Source organism: Lissotriton helveticus, chromosome 3_1 (assembly GCF_964261635.1).
Source record: "Lissotriton helveticus chromosome 3_1, aLisHel1.1, whole genome shotgun sequence".
Classification (NCBI taxonomy): Eukaryota; Metazoa; Chordata; class Amphibia; order Caudata; family Salamandridae; genus Lissotriton; species Lissotriton helveticus.
In genome coordinates, this window is record NC_136061.1 from 257,425,061 (window position 1) to 257,452,110 (window position 27,050).

A 27,050-nucleotide genomic window follows, 5' to 3' on the forward strand; every position below is an offset into this window, starting at 1 on the left:
AAGGGCAAAAAGAAGACAGCCCTTGCCACATACATCGAAACCAGCATCAACAACACCAAGGAACTTTTCAACATTGTTAAGGAGTACTCCAACCCCGCTGCCAGCAAAAATAACATCACACCATCACAGGAGCTATACGACAACCTCATCCACTTTTTCCATGACAAGATCGCAACCATATACAGAAACCTCATACCACAACACACACCTACGGACTCCCTCAACAGATACATCAAAAACAGAAGTGGGCCTCTGAGCAAGCAAATGACAGACAGAAGAGACAGGGGAACAAATGCAAAAACAATAAAACATAGAACGACTGCCTGAAGGATTCAATTGGCGGAGTATCTTACCATACTTCAAGGATGCTTACCAAGTCATCTCTGAGTCATGGTATATCTGTATATATTCTACGTCAATTATGTTGATCTGACACAAAAAGAATGAATCATCAATGTCATCATCCAAAGTTTTATCAAAAATATATATTGTGGTCATATCAACATAAATATATATATATCTGTAAATGTCACAACGCAAGACATTCCAAGGGTCCATAAATATTAAGAAAGGGAAATACCGTACTCTCAGTAGTAACGATAGACATACCTCCACTGAAACTCAGACTCACCACCCATACAACTCACACCGCATTCGTTCAACGGACACCTGTACACATACCAAAAACCCACAGACCAACAAGACGATAACAGCACAAAAACAAATGATCACAAAATACGACAATATAAAACATATATAAAAGAGATTATTTTGCTTACAAATATGTAATAAATGTGAGTCTTAAGAATCATTGCTTGATATATCATACATTACGTTTACTAATAATCATGTCTTGTCATCTAGTAGTGCGCCATTTCAGTGGGGATCCACAATCTTGGTCACACCTTCTTCAGGGCGCTAACAACATCAATGAAAGGGCAACATGGGGTACATTCCGAGACAAATCTGGGTCCTGGCAGACCGCTCAATACTAACGCAGAGCTCCCCCATCGGTTTCTAAATTTAGATGGAGCTATGTCCATAGAGCTATATCCACAGCTCCAGCAGATACCCTTTATGGGTGGAAAAGAGAGATATCTGGCGGAATAGCACAGACAATAAGGCAGAAGCGGCTCAGAGTGGCCGCAAAACTAGCAGTGCAAATACACACATAGATAATGTCTGACTCAAAATCTCCAGGGCAACAATTTAATCAAACATAATCTGCAGAACTCCAAAGTGTGAATTGAGCCTGTCTGTCTCTTAGGAGATTCTGAATTGAGGAGCAGCTTCCAACTTCCTCAACAGATACGCTACCACCATAACACAACACGAACCACAACACTGAGCACCTGGAATATCCTCTCCAACCAGGACACCACCTCCACCATGAAATCCATTTAGTTGGGAGCTTAAAAAAACCATGCCTACACCCCATATTCAACCCCAAAAAGCCCCAGGCCTGAGAGCCCACGGGGGTGAAACACTTGCTGGCTGACCTCTCAACCATGAAGCTTAAGGAATGGCTTTACTTTTGAAGATATAAGAATCTTGATTAGCAAATTTTGGATGAATATTTTTCTGAGACTACCTATAAAAATGTTGCTGCCTCTGAATTATTGATTAACTTTTAAAGCATCTTTCAACCAATTCAGAAACAGTATACTACAGCTAAGAACTTGAGTTTTGTTTTTTATTGATTTACATTCGTTCGTATATGTGCCACCATGGACGCTAAAATTGCAGTGCATGCAGTTGCAAAGGAGACTTCAGAGTGTCGAAACCCCTTTCAAATGTGTCCTATTATTTAATCTTTGGGTTAAAGGGTACACCCAGAAAGGGGGTGTAGCCAATACACCAACGAAACCTCCGCACATCACTTATTTGGCTTTAGGAGGAGGTTCCATGGGGTGTGAGACCTGTACTCTAATGTATTCACTTAAAAATAAGATACAGAAGGGTGGCAAAGGTGCACGTTCAAGAGTTAGCAACTAAAGCAAAGAGGTAACTGATCTAGGTGGAGAGTTCCAGACCATCAATTATGCAATCCAAGAAATCCAAGAAAGCAACAAATATAGCGTTATACGTTTATCACATTACATCTCAGAATAGGAATCAGAGCCGGACTCACCAGCAGTGTGATCCTTCAGCTTTGGGTTATGTATGCCTTCCGGAGATGGTTGTCTCGCCAGCGTTTGCTCTCTGAATACGTCGTCCATTGCTATTTATTTTGCCCCTGTTTTTTTTTTTTATCTGGCTTTTCTTTTAAATTTGACCTTTAGGAAGACTTATGTTGTGCTCTTTCTCAACCCTGATTCACAATGGCTTGGTGCCATATTTATCAATCAGTCTTGACTCAATTACAACCAAGAACCATGAAGATTTCAAAAGTGTTTTTTGCCAGCACTGGTGTTTCTGCATTTGCAGTTACCTTGAGTGGTGTTCTACCAGCCGCATGGAGTGTCGGCTGTGAAAGGTGGGTGTGGGACTGCAGAGTTCAGCAATGGGCAAGGAATGTCAAACTTGGGTTTCTTCTTGGTGTGCTAAACTGACACCAAAAGTTTCAGGGAAAGGTGTGTGGATGAGTCTTATAAATTGCATTTTCCAAGACAGTAGTCTGTTGAGAAAATTCTATAGGAGGTTCCAGTTTAAGATGAATTGATATTTTCCTGTGAAGTCAGTTTCTGTCAGAGTCATATATAATGTGGCATTTCAAGTGATGGATGCTTCACTGCAGATTAGTACCCCTAATTTTTGTCATGTTCTTTGCACCTTTGCTTCTGTTTTTGTCCATTCTTCCTTGGCTCTTTCTTTTTCCTGATAACAGCAGGAGTTTGTGCCTTCTTAGTAACTTCTCTATTAATCTTCAACTTCAAGTAAGAACAACATGATTGCCAATGAGGTTTTTGTTTTACCCTTTGTGTTTTTGTTCTTGTAACTGGGTCCCTTATAAGGAGACATTTTGCACATTTCACAATATAGGGTGGCACCATGGCTACGGGGAATAGTTTATCTTTCCCCAGGCAATCAAGAAGGGGACTCAACGCAGACTCTCTTGATATCCAATCCTTGCCAGGAGTCAATCCAGGGTAGAAGAGTGCATTTTGGGTCACTCTTAAGGCACTTTACAAAGACAACATTTCAGTCATCAATCCGCGTCACTTTCATAAAAATGCTTCAGCAGTGCATTAAGACATGTATCCATCCCACTTTCCCACAACACTCCATCCATGAATTATAACACAAATCTGCCTCACTCTCAATCTTTCGTCCTATGTATCCCCACAACACACCAACCAGTCATCCACCATACCTTCTTTCACCCACACTGCCTCCAATCTTCCCTCTGCAGGGGTGGAGTCGCCCCAATGCTCACAGACCAGGAAAAAAAATATATAGTAACTTTGTTATTATCATTTTATTATTCTTTGCTATGGGACTGGGTTAGGGCGGGTGGGGATCCAAGGGGAGGAGTGGTTTGCACACTCCAAGTGTGCATGACTGCTTGGCCGGCTGTCTCGGGCCGGCCAAACAGTCATGCGCAATTTGCATCTTCCCCACCAGGCTGTAATGCACAGCCTGGTGAGGAACGTGCACTGTCTCCCTGTCCCTTTTGAGCGCTGAACCACGGCGCTCAGACCAATCACAATGCTGCATTGGAGCGTTGTGATTGGCTATTGGGAGCCTGGATGCTTCCTGGCACGGACCGAAGAATAGCAACAACGCGAAAGAGGAACAGCGACTGTTTTAAATCTTAGTGTTTTTTTATATTTTTATTGTCTTTTTCACCCCTTCCCTGCCGCACCAGTCCTGTTCCCTGCCAGCCACCACTGGTTGGGAGAGCAACACTACCTGGTTATGAGGTTATGAAGTCGACCTGGGATGCGCCTCCTACGGTTATATATGTTTTTGTAAGGGGTGTCCCTCCCACATGTCTCTACTCTAACATTTTGTCATAATTGAGGTGGCACCCAGATCCAATTTTTTTAAATCTCCCGATCTGTAGATCCTGTGGCATATTATCCTTCAGTGGAGTGCAGGCTGGAAAAGGTCTGTCGATGAGGAGGTGGCAGCAATTAGGCCATCTTATATAAACTTTTTCTTTTTAGGTCGAGCCTAGGCAGTGTGCAAGTGCTATCTTGCGACATGCTGTGTCTACTTCTTTGGGCTTTCACCACGCCCATCAAAGCCCATCGCTTTCATTCGTTCCTTGGCCTGCCTTTCAAAATTCCTTTGGTTTCTTTGGTAAATGCTTCACAATTGTCCCGCTTTTTGGCTGTTTTGTTCCCGCTCTGGAGACAAAGGACCCAATTCACAGAACTAACTAACTTACAACAAAATCTTAAACTTACTACTCATGGTATTCACAGAATGCACTTACGACTGTCCTAAGTTTACGTCCGCACTCGGATGGAATTTCCGCACCCGTAGTGTAAGCTCCACAGTGGAGAAGAGTGGCTCACTGGTTAGAGGCAGCAAACCCTGAAGCAGAGGTCGGACCCGGGACCAGGGTTCAATTCCCGATGCGGCAGGGTCTTGAGCCCAAATATCCACGGACTCGATAATTCTCGTTTCAGTGCCTACTCGAGTCACAGGTTCACACTCTGCAGCTTTGGGCATTAGCTTGCTTAATCTCCACTACGGCCCCCACGCGGCGGGATGCCTGGCTTTCACCTTGGAGATGCCAAGTACGGGTATCTCACAGGGAAAAACCAGGACGGGTTCCCAAGGCAAGCGCCGAGATGCCTACGGGTAATTGAGCGCTATATAAGAACGCTTAATAATAATAATAATAATAATAACACCTGGAGGGGAATTTCCACCAACGGGCCAGAATCTCCACTTTCAGGCCGGAATACCCACAATGCATCAGAGGTAGTCAATTAACACCAGATTGTGGGTATTCCGGCCCGGAAGCGTATATTCAATTACTCAATCAATCAAGGCATTTGTATAGCGCGCTACTCACCCAGAGGGTCTCAAGGCGCTTGGGGGGGGACGGGTTCCGCTACTGCTCGAGCAGCCAGGTCATGAGTTGCTTCCTGAAGGAGAGGTGGTCTTGGGTCAGGCGGAGGTGGATGGGGAGGGAGTTCCACGTCTTGGCCGCCAGGTAGGAGAAGGATCTTCCTCCCGTTGTGGCTCTTCGGATGCGGGGAACGGTGGCGAGGGCGTGGCTGGTCGATCGTAGCTGGCGGGTTGGAGTGTGGAAGGTCAGGCGGTCGTTGAGGTATCTGGGGCCTTGGTTGTGGAGAGATTTTTGTGCGTGGGTGAGGAGTCAGAACGTGATTGACAGGGAGCCAGTGCAGGTCTCTCAGGTGTCCGGAGATGTGGCTGTGTCGGGGGATGTCCAGGATGAGTCGTGCTGAGGCGTTCTGAATGCGCTGGAGTCTTTTCTGAAGTTTGGCTGTGGTTTGGCGTAGAGGGAGTTCCCGTAGTCCAGTCGGCTGGTGACGAGCACCTGGGTGACCGTCTTCCTGGTTTCGGTGGGGATCCACCGGAAGATCTTCCGTAGCATGCGTAGGATGTTGAAGCATGACGAGGAGACGGCGTTGACTTGTCTGGTCATCGAGAGGGAGGAGTCCAGGATGAAGCCCAGGTTGCGTGTGTGGTCCGTTGGTTTGGGTGGCTTGCCCAGGGCAGGGGGCCACCAGGAGTCGTCCCAGGCGGAGGGTGATGATCCCAGGATGAGGACTTCCGTCTTATCTGAGTTCAGTTTCAGGCGGCTGTTCATCATCCAGCCCGATGGTGGAAATTCCGGTCCGGGTGTGGAGCTTACACTCTGGGTGCGGAAATTCCAGCCCGAGTGCGGACGTAAACTTAGGACAGACGTAAGTGCATTCTGTGAGTACCGTGAGTAGTAAGTTAGTTCTGTGAATCGGGCCCTGAGCCTGTTAAATGGATCAGTTCACTTCTAGCCATTTAGTTCATTTTGGGGCACTACTTTTCCTTTTGACTTGGCTCATGGTGCCATCCCCTCACCACCTCCCAGCAGTCACTGCATTGTTCCTGTTCGTGTCAGTGCTTGTCAGTAACACTTCTCCATGTTGCTGGCCGCCTTCGCTTCTCTGCTGCTCGTGCTGTGATTTTGGATTGTTTTAATTGATTTGAAATGTTTAGCTCATGATGCTTCCTTTCTGCTCCCACCCGGCACTTCTCTGTCTTGCTGCTCCGCCCCACACCCCTGCCCACCTTACACTCTTGTTTTGTATTTTCAGCAGAGCAGATTTGAGCAAGCGCCGGTTTCAATTCTGTCTTCCCCTCCCAGAGCTTAGTGTAAATAGTCTGCATTCGCTTGCTGTAATGTTTTTGTGTCAGACCTGTCTTTTGCGCTCCATATTGTTGCAAAAGTTTAATACCCAGTGTTGAGATTACTGAGCTGTAAGCAGGGCAAGGTTGCGTCTATGTGCTTTTCATGGCTATTTGTTTATTTGATTGCACGGAATAAGCATGATATCCTAAAAGAAAAATAAACAAATACTTTTGAAAAATGCACGTGCTATCATCTTTCCGATAGAAGACACTTTTTTTGTACTACGGGTTGGCCTGTTCTAATATTTAATCTCAAAAACTTTGGCGGGCACCTCTGTGCTAGTGGCGTTTCTTTACTTTTCAATGTTACCTCAAGCAAAAAAAAACTTACCACTTTAATAAGATGAATACAGAGGCCCAATCTCTGTTGTTAATACAGTCAAGGAGCAAAATGCTTTTGTGTGCACCCGGTTGGCCTCCCATTGTATTCTGTTAAAGCAAATGAAAACTGAACATCCCATTTTTTTATTTTAAAGTTCCTGCTACAGCGCTCTAGAGCTTTGACGAGTGATTGTGCGCTTTAAAATAAAGCGCAAATACAAGATAATAACTTGTTCCAGCCTGGATTGGCTGACTAAGGAGACAGACACGCTTCCATGACACAACCACTTTCAATGACATTTTGCTTCAGCCTGGGAGCCATGCACGTGTCATTTGTAAACATACAACAGAAGACTTGGCTGCAGTTCAAGCTTCTGGCTTCTTGTCGCACTCGTTCGTTCAAATAACTTTATTTCGATTTCTCGAAGGAAATCATAAAAGTATACAGATTAAAACATAACAACATTAAACCATAATACATTTCCAAAAAAAGAAAAAGACATCATAATACATTATTACACAATTCTGATTTACACGATACAAATCAATAACGGTTTCTGATGGCAAGTGCTGCTCTAATGAAGCTTAATACAGCATTACAGATCTTTTCCGTAGATAATGATAACAAATATTCATAGCCCTCTTTGTAATAAGGCGTTCCAAGGGATAATAATAGTGGTTTAATAAAAGAATTTCTTGGATCTTTGTACAAGGTACAAAATAAAATTAGATGTAGAGTGTTTTGTGACACTTTATTATTACAGGGACAACAGGGTAAAATCGCCTTCCAGCCCCCCTGCTCTGGGAAAGCAAAAAGGAAGTGTAAGGTTCCAAGACGAAACCTAGTTAAATAAAAGCGTCCTTGCATTTTCAAAATGTATGTTAAATAAAATGGGCGCAGTAATTTTCCCTGAACACGTAGTACCTGTTCATTACCACCCAAAGATCCCAATTTTTGGCTATATGCTTTTTTAATGATGATTTTAGAGTCCTTTTTCAAGATATCACGGTTTTTAAACATAATATCTAACCCAATTTTATCAAAGGTATCTCTAACATATCGGAGCCAAGGGATTTCATCAAAGTGCTCAAGTTTAAGACAATCTCTGAGAATATCTTTTGTCAATTTCAAATCATCAGATTGCCAAACTTTAGACCATAATACTAAGGGTGCGATGTGAATAGTATCACAAACAAACTCCAGTCCAAGCTCACTATGACAAAAAGAATTTGATGTGCCCGCAGGAACGCATAATAGGCGTTTTAAAAATTTGTTCTCCACAATCTGTATTTTGTTGCAATTCTGTGTCCCCCAAACACCAGCACCATATGTTATAACAGAAACACATTTAGCCTGATAGAGGGATATCATTTCGGCAATGCGTCGTTGTCCCAGTTTACTGGCAAAACGGAAAAGAGCCTCATTTAGCTGTGAAACCTTCTGAACCCGGTTTAACAACAACGGTTCCCAATTCAGTTTTTTATTAAAAAGGTTGTCCAGATAATTGAAATTGTCAACTTTGTCTATGCCAAACTCCCTCACCTTGAAGTTGCGGATTTTCGCGTTCTTTTTTTGACCACACATCATGGTGAAGGATTTGCTAAAATTGACCCCAAGATCTAAGTTTCCCATAAATAAATCAAAGGCATTCAGACAAGTCTGCATGCTATTGGGAGTAAGGGTCATTAGCACAGTATCGTTAGCATATGACAGCATTGGGATCTTTTTACCATTAATCTTAGGAAAGTCAGCACCAGTTTCAATCAAAAAACTTTCTAGACCGTTTGTGTAAACCAAAAATAAAAAGGGAGCTAATATACAACCCTGGCGAACTCCTTCAGTAGAAAAGATATGCCTGGTTTTTTCACCTCCAGGACCATATCTAACCCTAACTGTTGTAGCAGCATGCAACCTACGGAGCAAAGTTACCAAAGGCTCCTCAAAGCCCATGACCTCCATCATGGACCACAATTTCTCCCTGCATACAGTGTCGAATGCACTGGACAAGTCCATGAATGCCAAACAAATAGAACTTCTCTTGGCACCCATGTACTTGCCCATAATCAGTGCTAAATTCAGGCACTGCTCAGTAGTGCCCTTCCCTCTTCTAAACCCATACTGTGACTCTACAATAATCCCTGATGATTCTGCCCAGGTTTCCAAGCGTGCCAATATTACTCTACCCATTAATTTACAAGAGGCATCTATTAGAGATATTGGCCTATAACATCCTGGGTTCGACTTATCTCCCTTTTTAAAAATAGGCACCACAACCGCCTCAGTCCATGAAGACTCATTACTATTACACAGTCTTAAACCTCAAAGTAGCTGCATTAAGATGCTCGTGGTGGTCAATTGCTCTGGCCGCCTCATTTTGGGAGGGCATGGGTACTGCTGTACACCGAGCTTTGTGAAAAGAAGGGGGCTTCTCACATTTAATTGATCCTCATCACCGTCCTTTGACGATGGATTGGCGGTACTGCAGTACTTGATTCACTATGTCCATCATCCTGGGAGCGCTGAGCCGCTCCCACAGGCTGACTTTCTTTTGCTGGACAGAGTTCGCGGGTGGATGGCTTGGGGCATTCTCTCCACCACAGCTGCCAGTAAGCCAAATTGTTGTTATAAGCCGTACTGCCCTGAAAGCAATGAAGGCTCTGTGGGCATGGTCTATTTGGTATTCAAGCCTCCAGTTACTAGGAGATGGGCTCTGCTCATGGGGTGAAGATGCACTGTGAGGCCAGATTGCCAATGTTAGGATGACTTGGCCATCCTTGTTGCCAGTGTAGTTGTGTGGCAGGAGGCGAAGTGGCGATCAATAACTGGGTAACTGGGCGACTAGAAAGTGCTTTGGAAGGAATCACAGTGTTCATGGACCACCTCACTCTGTACTTTAATAATCCCCTGACACTACACCTGTTGTTAGCATGCATGCTGGCACGACATATTCCATCGCCGCATGTCTCACATTACACACTACAGTTAGGAGACCCGATTACAGAAGACATTGGTCCACACTGAACTGCTTTTTGCTCGACCATTGGTTGAGGGTGAGGCCAATCTAGGCATGGTAGATTTAGTTTGGAGGAGCATAGTATGACTCCCCCCGGGTGCTGCAGCAGAGTTATCGGGTCTGGAGACATCGGGCTTATGGCCCAGAGCAGTATTTTCATCCCTCAAATCCTCATGGAGATAAAGCTTCGAGAGGGCTACTGCAACTCATACTGAGGTCCTTAATGTGGCATTTACAGTGTATCGTAAATCTTTACATGCTTTACTAACTTTCACTCACACTTTAGTAGTGTTTACATGTAAAAGAGGAATCTGTACACAGGGCTCGAATGTGCTGCATGGCTAAAAACTTACAAGGTCCCAAAGGCAAACCCTATTGGCTATGCCAATGCTTGACTTTCTTGAAGTATTTTGTAGTTTAGGGTTGAGGTGAAGGATGACCCCTCTCCCTGTTACCCCAGCATCACCCATCCCATCCTTCTCCATGTGTTAGGGACCCAGACATACTCTCTGATTATTGCTGGAACAAATAGTTCTTAGGTTGCGCTGCTTCACCTTATGTGCAGTTTTTCCAAAGCATTACCTTCACCTAGAATAAATCTAAAAGCATGACGTAGTAAAATAATTGTTTGCCTGTGTCAAAGATCTGTAACCCTTCAAATGTCAATGTAGTGCTAAAACATGAAATGTCATAAGGAATTTCAATTGAAAACTTTAGCTTTAAACACATCCTTTTGGTATTCCCCTATTTTCGAAAATATGCTAGGCATTAAAAAAAAAGTATTGACACTGTATGTAAGTGACATATGTTCTGTAGCATTGTAATTCACACCAAACTACCTATTTCAAATACACAACACAATTCCACAGCACACCTCCAATACACACCACAGATGGCATCGCAGATTTTAACATCATGCCACAGGATTTAACAGCACATCATGTAATTCAACTCCACAACATGCTACTCCGCAACACACAATACAATTCCACATACCATAAAAATCTCACTCTACATAATTCCATATCAGTCATTAGCATTTAATTACTATCCACATAGTTCTATAGTATACCATGCCACATATGTCCTGCACAACTCTACACCATACCCACAATCCTACATCACATAATTCCACAACAAATATTTTCAATGCAACCCATCTCTACATCGCTCTTTACCCAACCCTGTCATCTCTCTCCCACACACCCACTGTCCCTCTCATCTCACCCTCACCCTCACACTTCCACTACCTCCCTCATCTCGCAATTTCACTGCTCCCTGTAATCCCATCCGCATGCTCCCTATTTCCTCTCTCTGCTAGCTGTTCACACGTGCTACCTTCCTGTACCTCCTCGCACTGTGCACTGGTACACCTCTCGCCTCCCCCTCTGGGTGCCCCTCCCACTTGTCCCTCTCTATTTCTCTCTATCTCTCTCTGTCTCTCATACACACACCTCTCTCTCGCCCTCTCACGCACTCTTCCTGCCTCTCTCATATTGTTTCACTTCAGGTCTTCGAGCACAGTTTCTTTCACATGCCTTTTCAAGATTTCCGTACCTCAAACCCATGGTCTCCTCCTCTTCTTGGGGTGTCTTCTGCGTGCACAGGTGCACCCTTTTTATGCGTCTGTGGGTTTCTCTCCCCTTCCTTCTCTCTTTCTAACGCACTCGTTCTACTTCTCTGTCTGGAGTTCTTTCACCACTCTCTGCACAAACTCCTTATCCCTCTCTATTTTCCTTTCTATCTATTCGGTGCACCTCTCACCTCTATCTATTCACTATGCCACATAATTCCAGTACTCAAATACACTACACACCACACAATTCCACAACTAACAATTACAATTCAACCTGTATAATACCACTACAAACCACATACATCCACTCCACTGCAAACCAAAACACATGGGTAAAATACATTGTCATTTACAATGCCAGTAGCTGTAGCTCCCACAAATGCGAGACTGATTGCATTGCAAGTGCTTGTATTAAGTGTTATGAAGCTGTACTTTTTTGGCTCAAAGATCTGAACCGAATAAAGAATTTATTGATTGATTGATTGATTAAGTGTTATGAAGCTGTCTTGCACTACTCATGTAAAATAGGTACACATTATATGTAAAGTGCTCTTGCATCCGGGGGTCAGATGTACAAAACTCTTTTTGTGTGGTCTAAAAACCTGCAATTTGCTAATTTTAGGGTTTACAACCGCAAAAGGGCTTTTCTTAATGTGCAAAAGCCCTTTTACAAATTGAAAATGTTTTACTTTTAATTAAAATGGCATTAGCAATCCTTTCCAAATCAGAAATAGGAGGAAGCATCTCCCTTCTATTAGCAAATCAGAGAGGAATGTATCCAAGGGTTGTGACTGTAATTGTAGTCGCAAGCCATTGAGTTACTGGCCCCCAAGTTAGGCTTTTAACTGATTTATAAAAGGGAAGTTTTCCATCTGGCACACTTTCACCCTTGTGAATCGTGTTGGCAACCTTGTTGGAGCACCCTTGCCTACTATCACTGGCATTTTCCCGAAAGGGAAACCTTTTTTAAAGCATCACTAGTTCCTTTAAGGATCATAGGGCCTGATTTAGAGTTCAGCTGATGGGTTATTTGGTCACAAATGTGACGTATATTCTGTCAGCTGTATTACAAGTGCATTATATCCAGTGGCTCTTGTAATAAGGTGGACGGGATATCCGTCAAATTTACTACAGAGTAACCTGTCCACCCAACTTTAAATCTGGGTTATAGGCTCTTAAAAAACAAGCATTTACAAAGCCGATAGGTCTGTCATTGGATGCCAGTATTTTGGCTTTGTCGATGCTTGTTTTGTTTTGTCATGGTTTTGTGTAAATTGTAATCTTTGTGGGAGTTCTTGGGCCCTAAACAGTATATAAAATAAATGTCTGAAAACCCAAAATATTTTTTTTGCTCAAAAACAAACATTGCCATAGTAATCCCTGCCACTGAAGGAAACTGCTTTGTGTGTTGGTGTGCTCTTTGTGAAAGGGCAGAATAAGTTCTCTAAGGAAAAGGGGCCCCCTGTAATCAATAATATGGGGCAGACAGGCAGGGGAAAATTCAATACTTTAAAAACGCAGAAAAATGACTGCCCCCCATGTTTAATGAATAGGCTCAATTAGAGTCCTTAATTAACAACATACAAAGATGAGCTCACTGAAACAAACACATGACCACATTTTTAGGAAAATACAAAACATAATGTTATCTATTTTTCCTATTCAAGGATTTTTTCAAAATATTATTTCATTACACACAATAAATAATTTAGATAAACATTCCACACACTCCTACTTGCATTCAATCAAACTACACAACAACAAACACACTCATTAAACCACATCAAGCATTTTCTATCATCAGGCATACTCATACATGGTTCATTTGTTCAACACTCATCATACTTCCAGAGTCAGATGTAGCACAAATATTCTGTCCACACCAATCTCCCCACAGCAATGTGGGAGACCAGGTGATAAAATGTAGCAGGACAGATTACAAAAATGTTGTTGTGTAGTTTGATTGAATGCATGTAGGAGTGTGTGGAATGTGTATCTAAATTATTTATAGTGTGTAATGAAATAATATTTTGAAAAAATCCTTGAATAGGAAAAATAAATAAAATGATGTTTTGTATTTTCCTAAAAATGTGGTCATGTGTTTGGTTTCAGTGAGCTCATCTTTGTATGTTGTTAATTAAGGACTCTAATTGAGCCTATTCATTAAACATTGGGGGCAGTCATTTTTCTGTGTTTTTAAAGTTCAGAATAAGTTCACTCACAGTGAAGTTGGCCAAGGGCTGAAGTGGGCTGACTCACTGCCCCTCGCTGTATGCTGTGGTGGGTGCATAAAAATGTGAATGAACGAACAACCGAACAAATGGATGAAGTTCTAAAAGTATATTATAAATATATAAACATGTTTGACTTTTTAAATATTTATGAACATTTGAGTAAAATTGGCTAATGTTAAACCTAAAAAAAAATTCTAGTTTGAGAATGCAAGCACAGGGATGGTGGGCGTGCTGTTCCTTGAGCATCACTAGCAAAACACTGGGGGCTGCAAATAGTGACACGCCTATTTCAAATTTATTGGGCAGGTGGTTCGTGATTGTGATAGTAGCTTTTGCAATACAACCTATTAGTACATAGGTCATATCACAAGATTAAGGACTGGTCGCAAATGTTGGTGCGGAAATTGCACCACGTTTTTGTGACCAATCTTTTAGTCAGTGCTTGAAATGGAAAAAATAAAGCGCTAGGGTAACTGCTTGTCTCTGAGAAGTGCTGGTGCTCTCCAATTAAAAGTATAAGGTCTCTCTTGAAAAGTGCAGGTGCTCTCCCTCTCAAAATAAAAAAGTGCCGGTACTCAGTACCGGACAGTACCGCCCCATTTAAAGCAATGCTTTTAGTACACCTGGTTATAAAAAAACAAATAAATGAAAGCACTGCAGGGAGTAGAATCAATACACAGTAAGAGAATAGTAGCTGACGCGGCGTAGAGTGGCGGGAATGTATAATACAGTGTCCTGCTATAGCAACTTGCAAATCCGTTTGTTGACAAACAATAACGTCTAAAACCAGTGATGCCCAGAGTTATTTTTTCACTCTTGAGGCAGCTATAACAAGCTTTCGCTGCTTTTCAGTTTCCCTCTTAATTCCCAGCTGTGAGCACTAAATTGAATTAGCCACTTTGAAGAGGAACTCCGCGCCAGAGAAGCTAGCAGTCCCCTGCAGAGCCAGACACTCACAGACTCACTAATTACAGTGTCTTTTTTTTGTAATTGGTAAAAAAGCAGGGAGGGAAATGAACATGTTCCACTCCAGACAATGTCTTAATTGCTGTCCTTTCTCTGTGCTGATCAAGCACAGGCCAGTGTTAAGGAGGAGGCACGCAGTGCATTTTGGGCGCAGGGGAGGCAAGCAGAGGGATCCAGTGATCGGTGAAACTGCAAGGCTGCTAAAGGCATGAAACGCAGTGGCAGGGGCGATTGTCATTGGTTACTGAACAGGAAGGATAACCGAATCACCCAAAGTGAGCTATTGTGTGAGTATTTTCTAACCTATTTAACGTGCCTTATGGACAGAGGCTAATGGGTTTTCTGTGGTGTGTGTATGGGGCCTGGAGAATGTGCTTCAGACTTGGTCCAGTTACATAAGCAGCATCTTGCGCATGGTGCATAATGTGAAGGTATTATGAGGGATAGCTTCGCACGCTGTGTATTCACACCCTGTAGGACTTGTAGGGGCAGATTTTTTAAAAAAAGTCACACAATGCAGCGCAGCAGCCAAAAATGCTGGGCTGCGTTGCGCGACAGGGAGGGAGCAGGACAGCGCCATGTCTACAGAGAGATGGCTCTCTCTTCCCCTCTCCCTCACGCCGGTGCTAATTTCAGCTGCTGTGTGCCAGGGACACACCTTAGTGCCATAGCGCTAAGATGCGTGCCTGAGTCTAGCTTTTCCCACTTTGTATGTGTGCTGCACAGTGCAGCAAGCATGCAAAGTAGGAAAAGAAAGGAAAAATGAAAACAATTCTCCTCTTAATCTCTCCTTTCAGATGGCTTTAATTTTGGGCGTTAAAAGCTGTCTATATTTGTTTGAAGATATGGTTTTGCGTCAAAAGGCATGGGCAGTTGCATGGGAACGCCATGTACCCCCCATGTAACATCACCATGGTGCTAAGTAATGCAGAGCAATACTTTGCGCTGCTTTGCGTTAGTTGTAGGGTACGTTCCAACGCAAAACAAGTTTTGCGCTGGAAAGTAAATTGGTAACAAATTATTTTGTGCTGGTTAGCGTCACTTTTGTCACACCGACCCAGCGCAAAATGTTTGAAAATGTACTCCGTAGAGTAAGCGTCAACTGAATCCTGAAATTTAGGGAAAAGTTAAGTCTGTGCTGCCTCTGTGAGTTCCAGATAGCTGTCCAAAACCTCTAATTTCGTTGGCAGCCTGTTCCAGAGCTTGCACGACAGAGATAAAAGGTGCTCACTCCCCACTAAGGATGCTATTTTCATCAAAAAATATAAGTATTACTCGGACCAACAGAGCAGCCACCATTCATTATGGCAGAGCTTTACTCTGAGCGAAAGTCGTGCCAGCCAGGCTTCAGTGCAATAGTGCACGGCTGGGATGTGGTCAAGAGATTCTGCATGGCTTGTTGTGTAAAATGGTGCGAACCCAAAGGAATAGCCTTTGGGAAGAGGGTACATTCTGCTCTCCATCCTGAACAAATACGTGGACCCAAAGTCAGGGCTGGGATCATTTCACAGCCTTACCCACATTGAATGAAGTAATGAATGAATGAGTTATACACTTATAAAGTGTGCTGCCACTCCCAGGGATCATCCTCGTGCTGCAAATTTAAAACCAAAAACCCAGATGAGAGTGACCAAAAAAGAGAGGAAAAGAGGATAAATAGATAAGAGAGTGACAGAGTGCATTGGGAGATAAGAAGAGCCAGGTTTTTAAATGCTTCTTGAAGAGGGCTCCCGATTCAATGAACAGCAAAGGGCTGGGGAGCTGGTTCCATGCCTTGGACCGAGAAGGATTTACCACCTCGGGTTTTAAGTCTGATTGAGAGGGGCTTAAGAAGATTCATGTGCAAGGATCTTAAGGTTCTCTGGGTTGTATGGTGCGTGAATATGGCCATCAAGTATTTAGGACTGGTGGCTTTGAAAGCTCTAGAGACCAGTAACTGGGTCTTGAAGTAGATCCTTTTTTGTACTGGTAGCCAATTCAAAGTCTTTGGAGTAGTGGAAGTGGAACTCCATCTGGGGAGTTTCAGCACAAGTCTGACTGCCGCATATTGCACCATCTGAAGTTTGTGGAGTAGATATTTTGAGGATCCTGCGTAGAGACTGTTGCAGTGATAGAGGCTGGAGGTAATAAGGGCAAAATAACTATTTTTCTGGTAGCTAACAGTAGGAAATAAAAAAACTTTCTTTGGGATTTGATTAAGTTGAAGCACGTCCCAGAAAAAGCTGGGATTTTAGCACTTTTTTAGGTTTCTTGGCATGGTTGTCAGTATCCTCTGTATTTCCTCCCCAATGTTTGTTTCTTTTTTGTTTATCCACCTTGGTACCATGTAGTTATGTAGCAGTGCTTGATTTGTAAAACAATATGATAGGGCCCAAAGTTTCTCTCAGAAGCCCTATCCAATTTGATGGTGCCGCTTACCCAGGGTGCCTAGTCTTGATTCCACTTCATACCTCTTTCACCCATCACCAGAAGCTCCTTGCCCCTTTATCCCATTTTCTTTTTCGTTCATGCTTTCCTTCTTTGTTCAATGTTTTTCTGTCTTTCTCTTCCTCCCCCATTTCCCCTTTTGTGTTTATCTCTCTTTTAATCTGGATCAAAGTCTTATGAAAAAAGATTAAGTGCAGCTCCCCTAAAATTAGTGCCGGTGGGCACCACCTGCAACCACCATCTCAAATTTTGCACTATTATGTAGACAAAATGATATTCACACCAGCTAGAGTTTCCTGCTGACACAACTACTCTCCCTCTTTCTCTGCTTGATTCAAACCAAATCCTTCTTGTTTTGCACATCTGTCTTTGCTATCTCACTGTTTGTCAGTCACATGTCCGTTTTGATGTATTGGTGTTTTCGTGGCACACTGTTCTACTGGTATTTCTATGAAAACACTTCACTTAGCACTTATTTGAATATTTATTTCCCTTTTCTTAGGAAATATTTTTGATCGAACAGCATTTAGCGCTTCATTTGGATGCTGGTCGGAAGGCCGCCAACAAACTGACGTTGGCAGTCCATCTGGCTGACAGCCCTTTGGTCTGACCATCAGTTTATGATACCGGCGGTTGGACCATTTGCTGTCAGGGGAAATACTGATGCCTCTGACAGTATATAGGATTCCGTCAGATGGTGGTGGGACTCCTAGATCCACAATGGAGGCAGTGCCTGAGCTGGCACCGCGGTAGGGATTAGGATGTCTGTTTCCAACTGTCTTTTCATAGCGGTCCGACCACCATGAATAGCCTGCCAGAAAAGAACTTTGGGGGCCCCAAGCAGGGCCCGTATCCCTTGGACCACTGCTAAGTGGCCCGGTGGGCACATGTAGTGTCCCCCCCACTCATTCATGCATTGTGTGCCAGGAACCACACAGTGCATGGATGTGCACAAAGTGCCTTTTCCTACTGCGGTTGTGATGCAACCCTTTTCCTGGGGTGCAGCGCAAGCCACAGTAGGAAAAGGCACTTTCTGACCACCTGCACAGTGGTCTGATCATAATAGGGCAGGTGGAACTGCTGACCCTTTGTTAGACAGACACCTGCCCGTGGCGATGGCCATCGGACGCTCATCCGACCGCCATCATAATGAGGGCCTTAGTGTCTGCTGGTATACAAGTCAAGCACTTGGTTTTAATCATCAGATTAGTTGTACTTACAAATATAAAACAAGCCGTGCTTGGTGGCCATCGACACCATTGCATTTAGGCTACATATAACCGTTTGGACATTTGATGATATGCAAGTTTTCTAAACAATTGGATCAGAGCAATGCCCAATGGTCATTCACAAAGCTATTATGTACACACTTTTCACTTCATTATATTTCCTCAATGTGTGATCACCACGACCACTGCACTGTTTATTCTTCATATGCAGCTACTACAGATCTGAAGATTAAAAACATGTATTCTTCACTGTCCAGTATAGCAAATCAGGAGCCGGGTGCAAGCTTACACGTCCTCACTCCATAGACCACAATATACAAAAAAGAGATAAAGGATAGTGCTTATTGGGATATGAACACATTTGGGGCTGGTTGCTGAAATATAGGGTTTCAAAATCAGGCTTAAGGCATGAAATGCACACTAAATTAATTCAACCAGTGTGTTAATCAACCAGTTACAATTTAGGTAGTGTGCTTAGACTAATTGTCTAGGGAAGTGTGATGTAATGTATCACCCCATATGTCAGAAGGATGGGGTCCCCTTTAGTCAGTTCCTGAGAATTAGACGGAACTGTAGTGATAGACGAAGCTTTGAGACCCATGCTGAAGCGTTGAGACAAAAACTGACACAACGTGGCTACCCCAACAGACTAATAAGAGAGGCATACAAGAGGGCAAAGTAAACAGAGATAGCCTATTTGAATCCAAGAATAAAAATAACCAAGCAGGACAGGGGATTGTCATGATGTCCATTTATAATGGAATGAGTTTTAAACTCAAGAATTTGATTAATAAACATTGGTCGTTATTAAACAAATCTGGCAGCATACCGCTCAAAAAACCTACCTAAGCATACAGGCGTAACAAAACGATCAGAAACCATCTGGTGCAAACATATAGAGAACCTAGACATAGCCTCCAAAAGAGCATAACAGGTGGAAGCACAATAAAAGGGAACCTACCATGTGGAAACTGTACCCATTGTAAAAGCATCCTAAAATCTGAGAAAGTAGAATTAAATGGAATCACACACTACACGAAAGAGCATGTAAATTGCAGGCATGCAAATGTAGTTTACTTAATTATTTGTCCTTGCTCCAAGGGGTACATAGGAGAAACAGGACGCGAAATGCCGAACACCGGTCAGCCCTTAAAAATCATAAAAAGAATGCACCCTTGTGGAACATTGGACAAGAAGTAGCCATGGAGTAGAGTCATGGAGTAGAGGACCTAAAGTGGTTTATTTTAGAAAGGATCAAACCATCATTTAGAGGTGGCGACATGGAAAAAAAACGAAAACAAAGAGAGCAATTTTATATGTCGAAATTTAAAACATAGCACCAAGGTCTGAATAGTAGGGAAGAGTGGGAAAGAATGATCAGATAATTGTTTGGGTAACAGAATAAGGAAATACTGTATATATATATATAATGACATCTGTAAGAAGATCTTGAACTCTGGGCAGATCTACACGAAGGAGTCTTTACAACAGTAACGGTATGCTAATGTCCGTGTCCGTTGGCCCGCTGTACAGTGTATAAAAAGTGTTTTGAAGAAATATAATTATCATGGGTAGTTGCTTTGAGAACAAATGCCCTTAAGCTGACTCATAACGATGTGTTGTAACAAAATATGATCTATTGTATGTTATGTTTCTTACAATCAATTTCTCTGATGATCATTAAACCTATGGATCGCTCATGATTACCAAAGTCGAAGATCGTTGAAATTTTGTATAACTATGTATTGAATAAGAACATTGTCAGACTACAGGATTTATGAGGTCTAGGATGTGTTTTAATGTTGGGAATTCGAAAAGCAATGACCAAACATACTGTGTTATATATATAGAAAAACTGTATATGTGTAACTATGAATATGTTTTTTTTTTAAAAAGTCACCCATCGAGTACTAAGTGATTTAGAGCGCAGACGATACTGTTATTTGTGCTTAAGTCAGATCTATCGTTTTTTCGTTTTTATCAAGTTCAAAATTTGACTGGGAGTAAGTTTTTAAAATAACACTAATCTACAATACTGGTGATAGAAACATAAACTCTTACAATGTGTATATTTTCTTATATGCACTGTCAAATTGGGACAAAATTGTAAACAAATAGCCATAGGACTACAACAATGGCGGGCGCAGTAAATAATGCATCAACATCCTGTGATGCACATACACGTGGTCAGATCACGTGACGCGGAAGCGCTACGGCCCGAAACTACAAATGCAATTAAAAGCACGAGAATTACCTCTAATTGGATAACCAACCAGGCCAATTAGTCAATCTAAAGTTGGGCGTGGGGTATATATAGGCGGAGTAAAGATCCCGCAGTCATGCCATTTAACCATCCGGGAGGAGGCAGACGCGGACGATCACTCTAAGCATAAGGTAAGGAAATATGCCAAAACGCTCGGGTGATGGGGATGAGGCGAGACGCCTGTGGGTTTGAGTTAAGCGCAGAGCCCAGATTATCAGTATTGTAGCTCTCATTACGAGAATGCATTTGAACTGCTAGAGTCACTTAAATGAAAAAAACATGGGAAAATAAAACCTGTGTGTTTACTTAACTCCGTTGAAGCAATAACTATTTAATAAATAGGAAATAGTCATAAGACCGGATGGTTTATAGACACTACATCTGGATGTTATAAGTAAAACAGAAATGAAATGAAATGTCAATTTGTAGAGCGCCATTGCTGCCCTGGGGCGTCCAAGCGCTAGCAGCCAGAATTGCTTAAAAAGAGGGGAAACGCTGAAGGATTTATTATGGGGAATTGAACAAAAAATTCTTCAGCTGTTTCCGAAAAGAGAAAAGATTAGGATTGGACCTAAGTTGAAACGGAAGAGAGTTCCATAGCCTGGCGGCGTTATGAGTGAGCATCCTGCCGCCAGCTCTTGCCCTTTTTATTCTGGGGATTATAGCCATGCATGCCTGGCTAGAGCGCAGATTTCTGCTAGGTTGGTACTGTTTTATTAGGTCCTGGAGAATAGTCGGTCCTGTGTCCCAGAAGGCTTGGTGGGATATACACATCGCCTTAAAGGCAATTCTTTGTCGCACTGGGAGCCAGTGCAGACTGCTCAGTCCAGGTTTGGCTGACAGTCTGCGCGGCAACTGGAGCAATGTGCGAGCCGCACAGTTTTGCATGATCTGAAGCTTGCGCAGTGTATATTCCGGGGCACCGAGATAGAGGACATTGTTAAAGTCCAGACGGGACTGAATCAAACCCTGAATGGCCACCTGCTTGGCCTCCATCGGCAGAAGAGGGAGGACTTTCCTCAACATCCTGAAGAGACCAAAGCAGGTAGCCGAAAGTTTTGTAGCCTGGGTGTTGAAAGATAAGGTTTTGTCCAACCAAACCCCAAGGCTTTTTATGTTGTCCTTGGGTGTTGGAGGGTCACCAAGACAAGGGGGCCACAAGGAATTAAAAAGAGTGGGGTTTGCAGGACCCAAGAACATCAGCTCTGTTTCATCCCCATTAAGCTTAAGGGAGGAAGAAGTCATCCATCCCTTTACTTCCTCTAGGCATTTTGCCAGCCCACCTGAGGATGGTAGGCCCGGCTCCTGCGCCAGGGAGACCACTAGCTGAGTGTCATCCGCATAGGAGATGATCTTGATGCCATACGGACGGACCACCTCAGCCAGTGGTCTCATGTAGATGTTAAAAAGCGTAGGGCTTAGGGCAGAGCCCTGCGGTACTCCGCACCTTAGTGGCTTGCTTGTAGATACCATGTCTCCATCAAAGGTTTGAAAAGACCTGTTGCTCAAAAAGGATTTGAGCCATCGCCATGCTCAGCCAACTATTCCGACACTTGAACAACGGCTCAGCAAGGTGTCATGATTGACCGTGTCAAATGCCGCACTTAGGTCAAGGAGGATCACTGCCACTGATCCCCCTTGATCCAGGATCTTTCTGGTTTCCTCGGTGACTACCAACAGAGCAGTCTCTGTCCCATGTCTGGGTCTAAAGCCCATCTGGGTGGCGTCTAGCAGATGGTTATTCTCGAGGAAGCGCCCTAGATGAATATTAATGTGCCTCTCGAGAATTTTGCTCACCCAGGGGAGCAGAGAAATCGGACGGTAACTGCTGAAGTCTACGGGGTCCAAGTTGTTTTTTTGTTTAGCAGAGCACGCACCATGGCCCGCTTCCAGGCAGGGGGAACGGTACAGGAAGTGATGGAGGCGTTCAGGAGGTTTAATATGATTGGTAGGATGACCTGCGGTGCCAACATCATGACTTCTGGGGGTGCTGGGTCACATGGAGACCCAGATTTCCATGTGTCCAAAGGGTCCATAGGGTCCAAAGATTCAGAATCTAATAGCGGGAAGTGATCTAGGGTAATCAAGGATTGCGAAGGAATATCCCCCAAGTTTGTCTGACCCTGATCTATAGGCACTGGTGCTATAGATGGAAAAAAAGAGAAATAGAATAAGTTAACTTTCTGGTGGAAGAAATCTGCCAAGTCATTGCAGTGGGCCAAATGCGTGCTAGGAGAGGGAAGTTTAGTCAGATTCTTCACAATTTGGAAGATTTCCCTAGGCTTGGACTTAGCTTGCATAATTTTGTCTGAGAAGTACATAGACTGGGGTGATTTAACCTCAGCTTTGTAGATTTTAATTGCCTCTCTGCATTGGGCTTTATCGTCCACTGAGTAGTTTAAACGCCACCGTCTTTCTATTTTCCTGCAGTGGCGTTTTTTTTCCCTAAGGGCCTCTGAGTACCACGGGGCGGTTTTTTGGTAGCGTTTCAATGTCGCTTTATGAATAGGGAGGGTGGCCTCAAGGGATTGCACAATCCATTCTTCATATTCCTGGTTGGCCACACCTGGGTCCTCGTTGAAGACTGGCTCGGAAATCGCGAGTCTATTAGACCACGCTTCTACTGGTAATCTGGACCAGATTCTGGCATTCCGTACAGTTGGACCGGGGGGAAGAGGTGTGAGTGTAGTCCAGATGAAAGGCACAAGGAGGTGGTCAGTCCAAGGAAGTAGAATTGGTGACCGAACCACTAGCTCTGTGCAGTTGCTGAATATTGGGTCCAGCAAGTGTCCCTTAATATGTGTGGGGGCCTCCACTCGTTGAACAAGCCGTAATGCCGCTAGATCATCAGCCAGCGCAATGGCAGTATGATCTGAAGCAGCATCAAAATGGAGATTCAGATCCCCTAATATTGTAAAGTTAGAGGCAGAGGTGATTCTTTCAGATACAATGGAAGGCAGGAGCGTATGAAATTGTTTAAAGGGCCCCGGGGGGGGCGATATACAACAGTACCTGAAAAGCAGATGTTGGGGGAGAATTCCATACTAAATGCTAAGCTTTCACAGTCCGGAATAAGTTCAGTAATTACTCGACAATGATACTGTTCTTTGTATATGATGGCTATACCTCCTCCTCTCCCTTCAGGACAATCTTGTCGAGTAATTTGATAACCTGAAGGAAGGGTGGTAACAATATCAGGGTCTGAGTCTGACATAAGCCATGTTTCAGTAAGGAATACTGCATCTGGCATACGATCTTCTAAGAGAAGGGCAAGTTCAGTCCTATGTTTTGGTAAGGATCTGCAATTAAGCAACAGCATGCAGTAATCCTGTTTTGAGGTCCGTGGTTGTATGGGCTTAAGAATCTGTTTGCACCCTGAGCAGATCTCCGGTATCTCTGGGGCCTGGCAAGAATGCAAGCAGCCTTTAGTACCCATAGGCCTCATACTTAGAAGGACTTCCGCACTGTAATACCTTCTATTTTTGGGCTGAGATATAAGGGACATGGCCCTTGGCCCGGTCCTGGTGCGGACGGGCGCGGACGGGCTGCGCGAATGGGAGGTCGTCATCTTTTGTGCGTTGTGGAGGAGGGTGGGAGGCGTCCTAGTGCTGGACCGCTACCCTTCCTCCCACAAAGATGGCGTCCACCCTCTTTGCCTCCCGGCGTTAGTGTCTCGATCGGCTATGCCGGTTCAGAGGTCGGGTGCAGGGAGCCTCGGTGAGACGTGAGTCTCTCACCAAGGGGTCCGAGGTATTTCGTGAGTAAAACGCACCGCTAAAATATTTACACTATAATATAATAGATAAATATAAAGATAAATATAATAGAAGTATTGACAAAAACCTCTTTATGGCTGTAGGTGCACTTTCAACCGTACATCGAGGACAGAGTGGAGGCACCATAAGAACACGGGTGAAATTTTAATAAAACGCCCATGAAGAATCGTTCTCCCACAGGAGCAAAAGTATGACGAGTATGGCCCTGTACTAGAGAATCACTATGAAGTAACAACATCGCTATAATTCTAGGTAAGCTAATCAGCAGCTAGTTGGGAAGAGAACAGGGGTAGAAGGAATACTTACTAACAGACGACCTATACTCATGAGACTATCCATGTTATTTTATAAACACAGGAGGACGTCCTGCTGAACCCCTGAAAGAAGGACCAAAAGTTAATTGCTGGTCGAGTTCCAATTATTTGGAAAAATATATACACTAATAAGTAATATCCTCTAGACCTTGTCAGTAGACCAATTTCGTTTAGATAGAGTATAGAAAATCCACATAAAACTACCTATTATTAATTGTATGTATTTATTTTCAGATTTGATTGTTTTTAATTTTGATCTGTCCTGAGGAAGGTGTTCCCAAATTCAGAACAAGACACCGAAACGCGTCGACAAAGGACCTCATTGTAACTGAAATTTGTTTTAATGAATTTATATTGTGTGTTTGTTAAATTTTGAGAGTATTGGATTCACTGTGATTATTGTAAAGATATTTTTTTTGTATGAAAAACTATGAATTGAGGCAATATGCCTGTTTTTAATAAAATCAAGATAATATATGCAATTTAGTGTGTGGACGTTGTATACTTGGGGGTTATCTAAACTGTCTGACAAGGTCCTGAATATAGTCACATTGAAGAACACAGAAAGGATTTTTTTCTTTTTTACTGTAATGTAATTGAGCCTTATATTTGTATATATTTGCTGAGTTGAGCATAGTCTTTGCAATCATTTTTGGTCATACCACATGTAGACAAATAGTATAATTTAACTAATAGTAGAACATAAATTCCATAACCTGTGTGTTTATGTATTCTGAGAACCGGTTGGACCTCAGAAATATAACTGGAGATAGATTCTCAAAGAAGTTTTGTCTAAATCTTAACACTCCTACCCTTATGAGCATTACCTATTTTCTCCAAAAATTATGCAGTTCTCATTTGGAGATGACCATTTATACTGGGTGTAGTCTCAAACATTTTTGTGGAAAGGACCATTTATACTGGGTGTAGTCTCAAACATTTTTGTGGAAAGCACGGCATGCCTTTAGTGAACATTGACTTCCCTCCAATAATGCAAGCCACCATTGTCTTAGTATGTTCCTCTAGAGTCTATGCCAATGGCTCCCTCCTTTGAGCGCCTCTTTTAATACTTCGGAAATAAAACACAATTCATAATGCAGCTACCAGACAGCTTCTCAACCTACCAACCACAGCAGGCATCGCATCCTTACACTGATCACCTGTGGCTAGGTTCATTATCTTTAAAACAAAGTTAATCGGTCTTCAAGCATCACAAGGGATTGAACCAGACTTCATTCAACACAAGTTCTGCGTCTATCACCAGACAAGACCACAACTTTCCAGTTTTACCTCTCTTTTCACCATCCCACCCTTCACAACGTTCTGTTTTAGCAGAAGCGCACTCTCTCTCCAGGGGAGCAAATTTCTGGGACACAGTCCCTGCACAAATTATAGTAATTGATAACAACCTTCCAGGAACATTATTTCTCTACACTAGCAAATCATGTCACCGCATATAAATAGGACCGAAGGTTCCATGAGCAGTATCTGACAGGACCAGCAAGATAGTAGAAGCCTGCACTACCGCCCCAATTAAAAACAATCATATTCTGCTGTGGATTCTGCATTCTTACATGTAATCAAAGGTGAAGATTTTTTTTTTGTTACAGCATTCAGATTTTTCATGAATTATCTGCGTACACCCACAAGATGTCCTTGTTTCGAAAACGTTGGGAATTGAGAGGCAACAATATGTCTTACTTATGTATTCACCACCCTTTGTCAGCCTCGCCAAATAAAAAAAATATCAAATCGCATTTTTACCAAATTTCATGGGCCTTTTCACAAAACTGCTGATTTCGCAATTTTTTTGCAAATCGCGAAATCCTGGAGGGTCTGGTTGAGGTTTTGACTGTATAAGTCTGTGGGCCCCTTCAAGGTCACAGGTTCAAACTTCATTGTGCCCCAAATATATTTTTATCGCTCTGAGGTTGATAACATAGGTACCACTGAGTGGTTAAATAATACCACTATTTACAGTGCAATTTAACAAGATTGAGGTTATCAGTGTCAAAAAGTACAAATGTGTTGTGTATGTATCTGTATCTGCAGGACATAACTAAAGTTGGTCCTAGCAAACATTTTCAAACCAGCCCCACATTTGCACCTTGCAAGTGCTGCAAACGATCACAGCGAACTACACTTTCACTCGAGAGAGAGAGAGAGAGGTTTGATAAGAGTGGAGGGCTTTATTTTTCCCACCTATTTGTTTTTTTTTAAGAGGGCCTAATCAATGTGTTTTACAAATATATTTGCTACAAAAAACCTAAACTATGTAGTTCTGAAGAGGAAGTGATAATCTCTTGAGACAGGAATGTCCCAAACATGGTATACAGTTGTTTTCCTCTGCCATGAGTGCTCCACTGCGAAATTCTGGTATCCTAATTTCTGATTTTGATCCTACACTACTAAACAAGTAGGTGCACAAAGGCCTGTCTCTTGACATAAGCGAAGTTCTGTATCTGTCCTGTTGCCCGAAGGAGTGTACCAAGAGTTCCATCACTGAGAGAGGGCTACTGTTAGGGGTTTGGTTCATGGAGTGATGGTAGCAACGTACCATGTTTTGTGAATCAATTTTAATGACCATACATTTTTACCTGTCTCACGGGAGTGGAGGCCTA

The 27,050-nt window shown here is 43.0% G+C and overlaps 1 long non-coding RNA gene across 1 annotated transcript; it reads left to right on the top strand.

Annotated features, from left to right (window-relative positions):
• Nucleotides 1-20,295: 20,295 nt before the first annotated feature.
• LOC144824500 (uncharacterized) lies at nt 20,296-24,904 on the top strand. The gene is made up of 3 exons (XR_013608986.1): nt 20,296-20,470; nt 24,199-24,367; nt 24,473-24,904. It is a non-coding gene; the product is annotated as an uncharacterized LOC144824500 (long non-coding RNA).
• The last annotated feature ends 2,146 nt before the right edge of the window (nt 24,905-27,050 follow it).